The sequence below is a fragment of the Oryctolagus cuniculus genome, chromosome 5, assembly GCF_051225735.1.
Source record: "Oryctolagus cuniculus isolate XC-2025 breed Fujian yellow rabbit chromosome 5, ASM5122573v1, whole genome shotgun sequence".
Taxonomy (NCBI): Eukaryota; Metazoa; Chordata; class Mammalia; order Lagomorpha; family Leporidae; genus Oryctolagus; species Oryctolagus cuniculus.
In genome coordinates, this window is record NC_142871.1 from 57708314 (window position 1) to 57721256 (window position 12943).

At 40.1% G+C, this 12943-nt stretch overlaps 1 long non-coding RNA gene across 2 annotated transcripts in view; it reads left to right on the plus strand.

The window, feature by feature from the left end:
• The first annotated feature begins 4653 nt into the window (after positions 1–4653).
• The window catches only part of LOC149126512 (uncharacterized), a 66503-nt gene continuing 58213 nt past the window's right edge, over positions 4654–12943 (plus strand). The window contains exons 1-2 of one of the 2 annotated variants that reach the window (XR_016233790.1): positions 4654–4905; positions 5471–7442. This is a non-coding gene — a long non-coding RNA (uncharacterized LOC149126512). Of the gene's footprint in view, positions 4906–5470; positions 7443–12943 lie in introns of those variants that run through there. The other variant, XR_016233791.1, reaches the window with a different exon arrangement.

Genomic DNA, 12943 nt, shown 5'->3' on the forward strand with positions numbered 1-12943 from the left:
TAGCTAATAAGATAAGGGAAAAGAAATAACAAGTAATAGAAGGAGAGAGACAGAAATATTTTTATTGACATGTAGCAGTAAATTAAAATGAGTTAATAAGCTATTAACATAAAAATACCAAAATAAAATGTATAAAGATCAAAAGATATTTTTAGTATTGAATGTATGCATATATTTAAAATTTCAGAGCATAATTTATAAGTTTCACTGAATCCAATCAAAATCCAAGCAAGGTTTTTGAGCAACTGTAAAAATTAATTCTAAAATTAGTATAGGAAGTTAAAGGTCCATGAATAGTTAAAATAATTTTTAAGATTTATTTATTTTTTATTTGAAAGAGTTACAGAGAGAGGCAGAGGCAGAGAGAGAGAGAGAGAGAGAGAGGTCTTCCATCTGCTGGTTCACTCCTCAAATGGCTCACAATGACTGGAGCTGCGCTGATCTGAAGCTAGGAGCTTCTTCCAGGTCTCCCACGCGAGTGCAGCGGCCCAAGGATTTGGACGATCTTCCACTGCTTTCCCAGGCCACAGCAGAGAGCTGGATTGGAAGTGGAGCAGTCCAGACTTGAACTGGCACCCACAGGGGATGCCAGCACTGCAGGCAGCAGTTTTACCCATTATGTCACAGCACTGGCCCCTAAAAGTAATTTTTTAAAAAGTCAGGAGAAGACTTGTTCAAACATAAATTATGACATATTACAAAAATAGTGCTAAAAACATAGTACTGATATGGGAACATATAGATAATGGAATGAAATTCAGTACAACAAATAGAGAAAAGAATATATGTGATTGAGCAGGCACTTGGCACAGCTGTTAAGACTCTGTTTAGGAAACTTGCATCCCATACCAGAGTGCCTGAGTTTGAGTTAAAGCTCTGCTCCAGGTTCTACTTCCTACTAATGTGTACCTTGGGAGACAGCAAGTGATGGCTCAAGTACCTAGGTCCCTGCCACCCATGTGGAAGACCTGGATTGAGTTCCCAGCTACCAATTTCAGCCCGTTCCAACCTTAGGCACTTGGGGAGTGAATCAGCCAATGGGAGATCTCTCTTGCTCACTTGCTTTCTCTCTGTCTGCTCTCAAATAAATAACTTTTAAAGAAAATTTAAAAGGAATAAATAAAAAATAAAAAGGTTAATTTAAAATATATATATTACTGAGATGATAACATAAATCAGCAAAGAAAGGACAGAATCCTTGATATAAGGAGTAGAAAAATTATGCCATCATATGAAGAAAGCTAAATTTGAAATTCATACTTCATATCATGTAAAAAGAAGAGTAATAAAAAAATTCATTTCAGTTGGATTAAAGGCCTAAATTTGAAAGACAAAAGTCTCAAGCCTTCATGGAATGAAATACAAGATTTTATCTTTGTGATCCCATTGGGTAGAATCCACAACAATATCCCAAAAGCACAAATTAGAAGAGGAAAATTTGATGTATTTGGTAATATCCAAATATAAATCTTCAGTTTAATGAGGACACAAGAAAAGTACAAGTAGGTACAGATTTAAAGAAGATATTCAGGCTGGCGCTGCGGCTCACTAGGCTAATCCTCCACCTTGCGGCGCCGGCACACGGGGTTCTAGTCCCGGTCGGGGCGCCGGATTCTGTCCCAGTCACTCCTCTTCCAGGCCAGGTCTCTGCTGTGGCCCGGGAGTGCAGTGGAGGATGGCCCAAGTGCTTGGGCCCTGCACCCGCATGGGAGAGCAGGAGAGGCACCTGGCTCCTGACTTCGGATCAGCGCAGTGCGCCGGCCGAAGCATGCCGGCCACAGTGGCCATTGGGGGGTGAACCAACAGCAAAGGAAGACCTTTCTCTCTCTCTCTCTCTCTCTCTCTCTCTCACTGTCCACTCTGCCTGTTCAAAACAAAATTAAAAAAAAAAAAGAAAAGAAAGAAGATATTCATACTTGTTTCTGTCAGATAAACAAGGTCTGTAAACCCAATAAAACATGAATGAACTGTATGAATAATTCAAAAAATGCTGAAGTAGGAATAAATGGTTAATAACTATATGAGCAAATTTTACTGATTTAAACAATCAAGAGATACTTTATCAGACTGGCAAAAATTAGTCTCAGATGATCAGTTATTCATTATACCAACCATTGGTGGTAGCCAGATGATGCAGTCAGTTTGGGTGGTAATTTGGCAGTATTTATTGAAATTAAAATTCACATAACTATAATGCAACCATCCCACTTCTGGTGTATACTCCAGAGAAACTTTCCACATGTCCATAGAAAGACCTGTTTAGAAGAGTGTTGGTTTTATTATCAGAGGGCTGTACACAGCTGTATATATTTATCAACAAAGAAATGTCTATTGTGTTTAGGAGCAAATCATGACACCCAGATTTATCAAAGCTATTGGGGTCCCTCAGGAGGCTCCTAATAAGGAATTTTCCTATTCCATCCTAGATTCTGAAGAAATTGAAGAATAAAAGCAAGAATAGGTAGAGATCTAAATAACATTTTTCTTACTGATAGCACAGTGTTTAGTCAGTTGTTTTGTTAGCACAATCAAAATATCTAAGAGGAGTTACCTAGGAAAGAAGGAGTTTTATTTTGGTTCAGTTTTGGAGATTCATGGCTCAAAACTGGGCATTTCATTTGTTTAGGTGTGTGGTGAGGCTATAGGATATTGGACGAGCAATCACATGGTAAGCCAGGTGGTGGAGAGGGATTAGTTAGGCCAAATATGGTTTATATAACCAGTGTCTTCTCAAGAACTATACCCCCAATGACCTAAACACTTCTCAACTGGGCCCACCTCCTAGAAGCCATACTTAGATCATGTCTCCACCCTTAATCCATCAGCCACTAGCACTAACTAACTGTTACATGTCTGCATGAGTGTTGGAGAACTTTATCTTATTAGAATCATAGCACACAGAATTGGAAGATGTGTTGTGTGGAAGGAAGGGGTTCACTTACTAAAAACTAGAGCATGCAAAGTGTTCATGTAGGGCCGAGTACTTTCGTGAGCAGGACAGAAGTGGGCTCTCTGCTACGGTCAGGACCCATGAGGAAGAGGCAGAACAGAGCAGGGCATTTCTGGTCAAGCTCCAATGCAGCCATTGAGTTCACTCCTGGAGGGGGACATTGTGGTGCAGCTGATTAAGCTGCCAATGACACACTCCCACATCCTATATTGGAGTACTTAGTTCAAATGTGAGCTTCTCCACTCTTCCTGGTTCAGCTATCTGTTAATGTGCCTTGTAGGCACTGATGAAGGCCAAAGTGTTTGGGTCTTGCCACCCAGGTGGGAGACGGGTTGGAGTTCCTGGCTCCAGCTTCAGTCTGGCCCAGCCACTGACTTTCGCGGACACCCAGGGAGTGAACCAGTAGATGGAATATTGATCTCTTTCTCTTCCGGTCTCTGTTGCTCTGCTACTCAAACAAATAAATAATCTGTTTTTTTTTTTTTTTTCAAAAAAGAATTCACTGTCTTTGCCAAAGGCAGAGGGAAAAATAGGGTAGAATGAAGCTTTTCATGGGGGAGCGACATCTCATGCAAGGGTGGTCAGCCACAGGTAGATCTAAAAACATTGTGTTCATGAAAAAGTTAGGAATGTGAGAAGGTAGAGCTCAGTACAGTATACGTATGTTTAAAAACACATATGAACAAAACAAACAGCATATTTTTTCAGGAATATCCACTTATGAAAATATGAGCATATGGAGAGTAAACTTGAAAAACTGAAATTCCATACATTTTTGTGAATGTCTATGTCTATGGGGGATTCATGTTAAAAGTGTTAAAAAATAAAAACAGATTTGTGCAGATAAAGGAACATAGAGTGACTTAAGTGAGGCATAAGGAAAAAAAAAACTCACTCCTGTACCTCAGGTTAAAAGGAAAATATTAAGGATGCAGAAATGATACTGCATTTTATTATTGCTTTCATTTGTATTCCTATATGACCAAAAATAAAATCCAAGAGCAGCAACAAGAAACAGTTCCCGATTGATCTCAAAGGTCTCAGGCATTCAAAGATGGGCAAGGTATCTTGTGTCCTGTGCTTAGAATCGTTTGAGTGACAGCTTTCATCTGTGTGTGTCAAGTGTTTATCTCTGGGAGCTCATTATGAATCAGGAGATGGGATGTTTGCGGGAGAGAAGGGAAAGCAAGTCTGAAATCAGCCTGATGCTCTCGGTCTTCCCTACCTTCCAGATTGCTCCTCTCACTTCCGGAGGGTGCTCCCTAACCCGTCCTCTGCTCACTAGCGATGGAGACGCGAGGCTAATTCAGTCCCTCTTGCTCCTTTCTCAGACTCTATAGCAGAGACACAAGTATCTGCTAGCAACTGCTTCTGTGGAGCGACTGAGGAGCTAGGCCAGCGAGGAGCAGAGGAAGGGGCTTGCCAGCCAGGGACCCCCCGCCCCCTCCTGGGCTTGTGACTTCTTCAGAGCTGAGCGCCGCCTTGGTGCTGGGGCTGGGTGTGTAGCGCTGGGCTGCTAAGCGGCACCGACTAGAAAGGCGGCACTTGGAAAGTCCCGCTCAGCCCCCCGGTCGACAGATGGTGTTTCTGCAGCGTTTGTGTGGAGGGGTGGGGAGTGGTGGTAACAATAAGCAGCAGTAGCCACTTGACAGGCTCCCTGCTGCCAAGAATTTGCATGACGAGCGCTTGCTGCCATCTGGAGAACTTCAGCTCATTGAGGAAGAAGCCGTGTCTCAGCGTGGGTGCTCTGTCGGTGTGAGGGATCTCCCCTCCCCCAGGGAAGCAGAAAGCAAAAGGCAGATTCATCAGATGGACCTGGCCTGGGGGAAGCAGGCGGCACCGTCCCTTAGGGAAAGCCAGGGCTAGCTGGCCGTGCTGGTCTGATCTGGAGGATGTGCGGACAGGTCCGGCATGGCAGAGTGGGTTAGGTCAGCGGAGTCCATCGCCTTTTGAACGTGAGTTTGTTTATACGCCAGCAGTTTGTGGGGGGGGAATGTAGACTCTGGAAAGAGAAAGCTCAAACAAGTACCCCCCTTTCCCATGACCTACACTGGAGAGTTCAGTGAGGCGAAGGCTGACCATTGCACCCTGGGGACCGGGTTCACAGACCACAGTGCGGTGCATTGTAAGCACATGTGCGAGCCATTTCGTTAAACGCATAACAGGTTTCCAGCTGCTAAGATTGTGTGTATTTGAAGCAAAATGTATTTTCAAAGTGTAAAAAAAAAATCACTTTTATGTTGGTTTTACATTTGAGATATTTTCCTTTCTTCCTTGTTAAGTGACCTGGGAATCGTAGGCTTCAGTTCGTTTTTGCTAAGATATGTTCACTAAAAATTAAATTTCTTTCATGAAATTGTCTCTAAATTACATTTACATTTTATTGGAGTCAAATGGTATCTTCAGTGTACCGATGTTTTATTTAGAGATTCTATCCCATAGCTGAAAAAGTTGTTACTGGCTGTGGAAGACTGTATTTAATACACATAATTACGAATTATAAACTCATTGTCTTTCCAGATTTTCCAGTATCAAACAACACAGTGGGAGCTCCTCACAGGAGAAGAGACACGAGCCGTATGAGTGTATTAATTCTAGACTAATGAAGGGTGTGAGAGTAACAGCGTATTTACTACCAACACTCTATGAGAGTTTCAAAGGTGGAAACTGTTGTGTCTATCATCATTATCATAGCAGGTAGCATACTTCCTGCCGTAGACAGAATAAGAGTCTGTGACTGTTATCACCTTCGGGCTGTACAAGGAACCAAAGTTAGTCCTGGTCAAGTTAAACCCATGGGCATTTATTAGAAAGGTATTGAGGCATGATAGGACCTTCAGAGTTGAACAGTCATGACAGAAAAGAAAATACCGCTCCTCCACTGCAGAAATTTGTAATTTTTGACTCTACAACTTGATAAATGTGCACACTTGCTGTGACCTGCGCATCTAAATTCTACATTCTCTGCAGGTAGATTTTGAATGGCCCAGCTTGATATCAGGAGATCACTCTGGACCAATCAGATAGGGGAAGATAGTAGGCAGAAGATGTATAGTAGCGGCTGTTGGAGACTAATTCTGGGTATCAGAGGCCATTTTCAAGGAAGGGGAGCAATAGTTCCACAGTATCATGCCAACAATAATGTGCATTCCATTGTGAAAGTCATGTGGCATCATCTCATCAAGGGTGAAGTATTCTAGTTGAACTGCATTATTTCAGAGAATTTAAGCTTAATGCTCCTGTGCCAAAACTTAAAATCCAAATTACTTAAAACTTGGAAGCACATTTCCCTGCCGTAGTAGACAGAATTATCAAAGTAATTCAGTATTTCTGTGAGTCAGAATCAGCATCATGCACAGTAATTGTTCTACAGTAATGTAGCACACTGATCGCTTCTAGAACCACTGAACATAATGAGAAGCAGGCCCTGGACTTCGGTGAGTAGAGGGAGGCACCTGGGACGTAACATTTATGAAGCCTCCCAGTCCACCATGAGAATAAATTAAGAGTGAGTATTGTCTTAAGTTCTGTGCCCTAGGCTACGTCCTGGCCGCACTCTTCTCAGGACGCTGACAGAAGACTATGTTTATATAACATGGCTCCATATGATTCAGCTGGGTGGTCTCTCAGCTGTCACTTCTCAAGAAAACCATGTTTTCTGGAAGAACTTCACTACAATCATTCTTAGCTCCCTACCTATTCAAACTTTTGTTAGCCATAAACACGTGTCCTTATAGAGCTTTCCATTCCCATATACGACCACATGTATCAATGAGCTACTCATAGATTTAGACATCTGTATACAAACTGACGAGGTTTTCAGGAAAGAGTCATTATGAAACAAACACTAAATGAGTAATTATGTGCAAATACATTGGGATAAACACGTTTCCTATCAGAGTGTGTCTTAAAATACAACTGTTAAAACTACAGTCTAGGGAGAACTAAGCAATTAAATGAGAAAGTAGATAACTATGCCAGTAAAATGATGCAGCATATTTTAAATAAAATTCAAAGACAACACAATTTTTTTGTTTGAGTCCTTGAGGGTAGCCACAGTTCTGGCCTGACTTATAAATAGCACACAACCTGTGTGACAGACAAGATCTAATTTTTGGTATCAAAAGTGATTCCAAGTCAAGGGAATAATGATCCAGGCACAGAACCTTTTTAACTTGGGGAAGTTAGGTCTCGGATATTTTCCTAGCTCTACTGTACCATGATTACATAATCAAAAAAAATTCTTATATTCAAATAAAGTACTTGAATATAAAACTTGGAAAAAATTCTATTGTTTCTCAAAGTGCCTGAGGTGATCTATATACATCGCACAGGAAAACCATTAATTTTAAAGGTTTACATCTTAGCATCCATTTGATATTCATTGTATAGTGGAGCCAATGGTACGGCATTTTTTTTTAAAGATTTAATTTATTTTTCTGAGAGGTAGAGTTACAGACAGTGAGAGGGAGAGACAGAGAGAAAGGTCTTCCTTCCGTTGGTTCACTCCTCAGATGGTTGCAACGGCCGGAGTTGTGTCCATCTGAAGCCAGGATCCAGGTGCTTTTTCCTGGTCTTCCATGTGGGTGCAGATGCCCAAGTTTTTGCTGTATCTACATGATGTCTGTTTAACCTTGCAAAAATTAAACTAACAAAAATTAACCAACAGTTGTTTGCCCCCAAAACACCAAGCCATGAGCTAGCTCAAATTGAGGAACAAATTAAAATACCCAACTTAGTGACAGGTATTGTGGCTTGGAGTGCTGGTTTCAGTCCCAGCTACTCTGCTTCTGATTCACTATCCTGCTCAAATGTTTGAATTCTTGCTACCCATGAAGGAGATGTGGATGGAATTCCAGATTCTTGGCTACAGCCTTGTTCTGGCTATTGTGGCCATTTGGGGAGTGAACCAGTGAGTGGAAAATCTCTTTCCCTCTCTATCACTTTGCTTTTGAAATAAGTAAATAAATGCGTTCTAAAAATAATTCATGTTTGCTGGTAACATAAAAAAATTGTAGGATAAATAAAGTATTATAGACACCTGATTTTAAATGTGATTTTGTATCTTATTTTGTGTAATTATTCTTTTAGTGGAATATGTTAGGTTGAATTGTGTCCTTCCAAGATGGTATGTTGACATCCTAATTAAAGATTAGTTGGTACTTCAGAGTACCAACTTATTTGCACGTAGAATCTTCACTGACGTAATCAAGTTAAAATGAGGTCTTTAGGTGGGTCCCGATCTTGTGTGATTGATGCCCTCATAAAGATAGGACACTTGGACACAGACATGTAGGTAAGGAGAGCATTATGTGACCATGAAGGCGTAGATTGGGCAATGCTTCTGTAAGCCAAACAATGCCACAGACTGGCATCAAACCACCAGAAGCCAGGCTTTCAGACGTGAAGCAGATTTTTTTTCTCTTGGTCCTCAGAGGGAGCCAACCTTGATGATTCTTTGATCTTGGAATTCTGGGAGCCAAAGATGTGAGATAATGGATTTCTGTCTATAGTACTTTGTTCTGATAGTTCAAGCAAATAATATGTGGTACTTATTGGAACAGTGTCTAGATAAGAAACCCTTGTGAATTTCAACACTACTTTTGGATACATACATACTCACAGGCATTCCAAAATCACACATTGTTTTAGGTATCATAGTAAAAGAAAACATGTGGTCTGAAGGGTTCCCTAAAGAATTTGTACTTTATATACATGCTCACCAGTGGCTTGAAAGCCTGATTGCTTTCTGGATCTAATTTTATTAATTGAATACTTTTGGAAAACTTTTCAGAATCATCTTTTTCTTTTTTTGGTAAAGATGTATTTATTTTTTTATTTATTCAAAAGGCAGAGTGACAGAGAGAGGGAAAGACAGAGAGTGAGACAGATCTTCCATCCACTGATTCACTCCACAAATACCTGCAGAAGACCAGGTTGGGACAGGCTGAAACCAGGAGGCAGGAATCACAGCCACATCTCCCACACAGGAGGTAGGAGCCCAAGTCTGTAAGCCATCTTCCCCTGCCTTTCCAGCTGTATTAGCAGGAAGCTGGATAAGAAACGGAGTAACAGGGATGGGACCGGAACTGGCACCCCAGTATGGAATGTGGTTTAACCCACTCTGCCACAATACCAGCTCCGTCACGAATCATCTTGCTACTGAAATGTACACACAGAGTTAAGAATTTACTATAGATCATTTATGAACTACACTAAGCAAAGATCTGTGTAACAAAGAATGATCCTTCCCCCATTAAAACAGTGCAACGTTCTGCCATCAGTGAGTTCACAGGCCATATATGAGCCTTCATATCCTTCTTCCTCCAGGAGATATATTATTGATAGATTACCTTAAAAATCATTTCTTTCTTCTTTATAATCTCATAAAAAAGAAATTTCATAACCTTCCTAGTTTCCTCTTCCAGTATTTCAGAGTCCCCTAAAGGAAGATAATTCTTCCTTATCTCTTGGTAAAATCCCCTCTTTTTAAGAATTTATGCTTTAACAATTTTTTATTCTGTAAAAAATAAAGAGCCTGCTTCTGCAACTACCACATATTATATGCTTTCACGTGGAAGTGATGAATATGGAAATGAAGGCTATAATATTTTTAGTTACTTGTGCTTGCTTTGCCAGTTTTAAAGTGAGATTATATACTCATAGAAATGTTGTTTTCTTTCTGGCTCACTAGGCTGCATTTTTTTTTCTCTCTCTTTGATATACAGGGAGCATAAGTAGGGCAATTTAAATATATCTTTTGAGCCAAGGAAGCCAGCAAGAAATAATCACAATTTTAAAGAAAATAAGAAATGGTGACAGTGTTTAAGTAGAAGATTACATTGTATTTGGATTCTGTTAATTACTGCTGCAACTCCAAAAGCTGTTACAAAGGTCCCCTAGAGATTATTTCCAATCTATTTATGGAATCTTCATAGGCAAGGTTATGAGAGAGTCTTTTTATGAAATTATCTTTAAACTTTCATTTTCAATAGCTCACAATTAACTTCCTGGAATGAGGATGCATAGTAGGCTAAATATGCAGAGGTCATAATTTTCTGACCCACTTCCTTCTTCATGTCCAAATACATTTGGAAATAATTATTTCCAGATTCTATTTGTCTGCTGTGTTAATTTACAATGACATCTTTTCAACTATCTCGGTTTCAAAGAGTCCTGTAGCTTTAAAGTAACGACTTCCTATTTGAAGGAATTCATTACCATGCCTACAAGAATGTGGGTGGGTTGGAAGAGGCACTCCAAACGACAGTAGTCAGTAACTTGGGAAGAAAGCTTGAAACAGATATGGACAGACAGAATAAAGATGGGAGAAAATTAATGCTGAGAAAGAGAGATGGGTTGTAAAGGGAAGCTGGGTGGATCCATCTTGATTAGGAATCTCCAGATTCCAATGGAAGTTTTTTTTTGTCTGTATTTTAAAATCATAATTGGTAATTTGGTTTTATTCATTGAGTTTCACAGAGTAGAATGTTGTACCTTTCTCTTTGATACCATATGCACATTTGAGAAGTGCAGAGCTGCCTTAGATCTCTCCAATGGGCTTTGTCTATGCCAGAGGGCAGCACGTGACACACTCCCATCTGGCATGCAAGTTGCCACTTGGCTGCCACTGTGCTACCAGCCAGGACCCTTGCCACTCCTCCCTCATCTAGTGCTACAGCCCATAAGTCCCCGAAGTCTCTTACTGGCTGCTGGCTCTTCTCTAGTGGCAGATGTGGGGGGTGGGAAAGTCTTTGAGGGCCAAGCATTTGTTATTACCAGTCTGGCATAGACCCAAACAGTCCTCTACTGGCAAAAACATTGATTATGCTTGTCTCTAAAAATACAGCCCTGTTCTGTCCTTTTCTGCTACTCCAGCTCTTTCCATGTTATTGAACACACCTTACTTTGACTTCTTACTCTAATGTGGAGCGTGTTTTACTGAACTCATGATCACTGTGCTTTCATCCCCGGCCTGCACGTGAGTCCTCTCTGGGGTGAGGAGGAGGCTTGATGCATGCTGTCTTTAATCAGCTAAGCTTAGGCTCTTAGCTGATGTGCTCTTGGTTTTGGACATGCGAATCCCAGATCATCAAATGTTTTCATTGTGAACATGATGATAGACTCAGTGGCAGTGCTACAGAAGCCTTTAGAAGAACAGTCTGGAGGTGTAAATGGATTCGATTGCCTTGGTGGCAAGAGAACAACTCCAGGATCATACTCATAGTTCTAGAGCTAGAAATAATCTTGGAATCATTCATTTGTTTGGCAAGTGACAGAACTGATACTGTTCTGTAGCACAGTTATGCATTGTTTATACATGTTGACATTATTTATTAACTGATATTCTATAAAAACAAATGTCATTAAGTGCATTTTTATGTTTTTGGGGTTTGTAGCCTACACAATTACCCTTTGAAACATTGTGAGAAAAAGCGTTTCACTTGAATTTGACCATTTGAGTGCTAAGACCCCCTCTTAGTTATATGTTACATACCAAGGAAATGTTTTCTCTCCCTTCCTGAAAGCCCGTGAGAATATCTTTGGGAGAAACATTATTCAAATCCATAGCTACTCACTTAACATGTACTTTTGAGTATTTATTCAAAGATACCAAACACAAAACTAGGTGCTAGAGATACTTGAGGGACAAAATAAATAAGACTACGGATGTTAAAAATGAGTACCTCACATTTATTGACTTAATGGGTCAGTGAATATGGTCTTAAGAATATAAAACTATTTTTATTTATGTTGTTTTATCTAATGTCACCAACATTTAAAACGTTTGTTAGGTACCCAAGTATATTAGAATGCATTTGTCTGTAAGTGAAAGAAAAGTCAATTAAAATCAAAGCGGTTTAAATAATAAAGGGAATTTATTGGCTCAGTAACTTGAAAGTCCAGCTGGAGGGTGGGCTTCCAGCATGGTTTAATTAAGGCTCCAGGTCAATTGCTCTGTGACTCTTTCAGCTCTGTCCAATTCCATGCATGAATCATGTTAGTTCCTGACAGGCTTCTCTCATGACTGCAAGACAAATGCCAGGAAAAAACAGGGTTTGATGCTTTCTAACCCTTGCACGGGGAGAGAAAGAGTACTCTTATCTCAGGATTCCAAGCAAGATTACTTCAATAGAATTTGATTACATTGTATGTGTACGTCTGAGCCAATTATCATGGCTGGGAGAATGAAATGTATAATTTGATTTAAATCAACCCAGAACCTATAATAGGAGATGAGGATGGGATCGGTTTCCTGCAAAGTAATTTAGTTGGAAGAACAATAGCAGATATTTAAAACCAAGTCTGAGTACAATTAAAAAAAGTAGTAAGTGAGTAGATAATGGATACCAGAAAGTCATCAAATACTAAATAAGTTTTGGGTTATGGTCACATCATGTATGATCTCGCTGGTTGCTTCTTAGGGACAGTTATTTAACAAGCTCAAAATCAGTTTATGTTAGAGGCAATGTTTGAAGTGATAAAGCAAAGAAAGTAAACGTTAAACATTCAACTCAAGGAGTTTAAAAACACCATCATAAAATAACCCAAAGAAATAAAGACAAAAGAGGTTAATAAAGACAATCCAGAAATTAATTAGAAAAGAGAATGGAATTTTTCTTTTTGCAGCCATGTGAGACTTTTTCCTTGTAAATCCACTCTACATACTGAGAAAGCCTGAATATGCTGAGCAGCAGCAACAGAATCTTTGAAGGCAAAGAAGAGCTGCCAAGGGCTTGAGTAGCAAGATCAAGGGAAGAGAGCTCAGAGATAAGCCTTGCCTTTGGAGCCACTTCTCCTCTTTAGGCCTTTGCCAGTGGGAAACAGGGGTAAAGGTTGCAGAGAGAGACTGAGAGGCTGAGCAGAGTTTGGGTAGTCTTGTGGAACTGGGGAAAACAAACACTGGAAAATATAAAAAGTTAAGTGGGAATTTGAGGACTAAAAAATGTGGCATAAGCAAAAATGGAATAGACAGATTTCACTGAGCTAGTA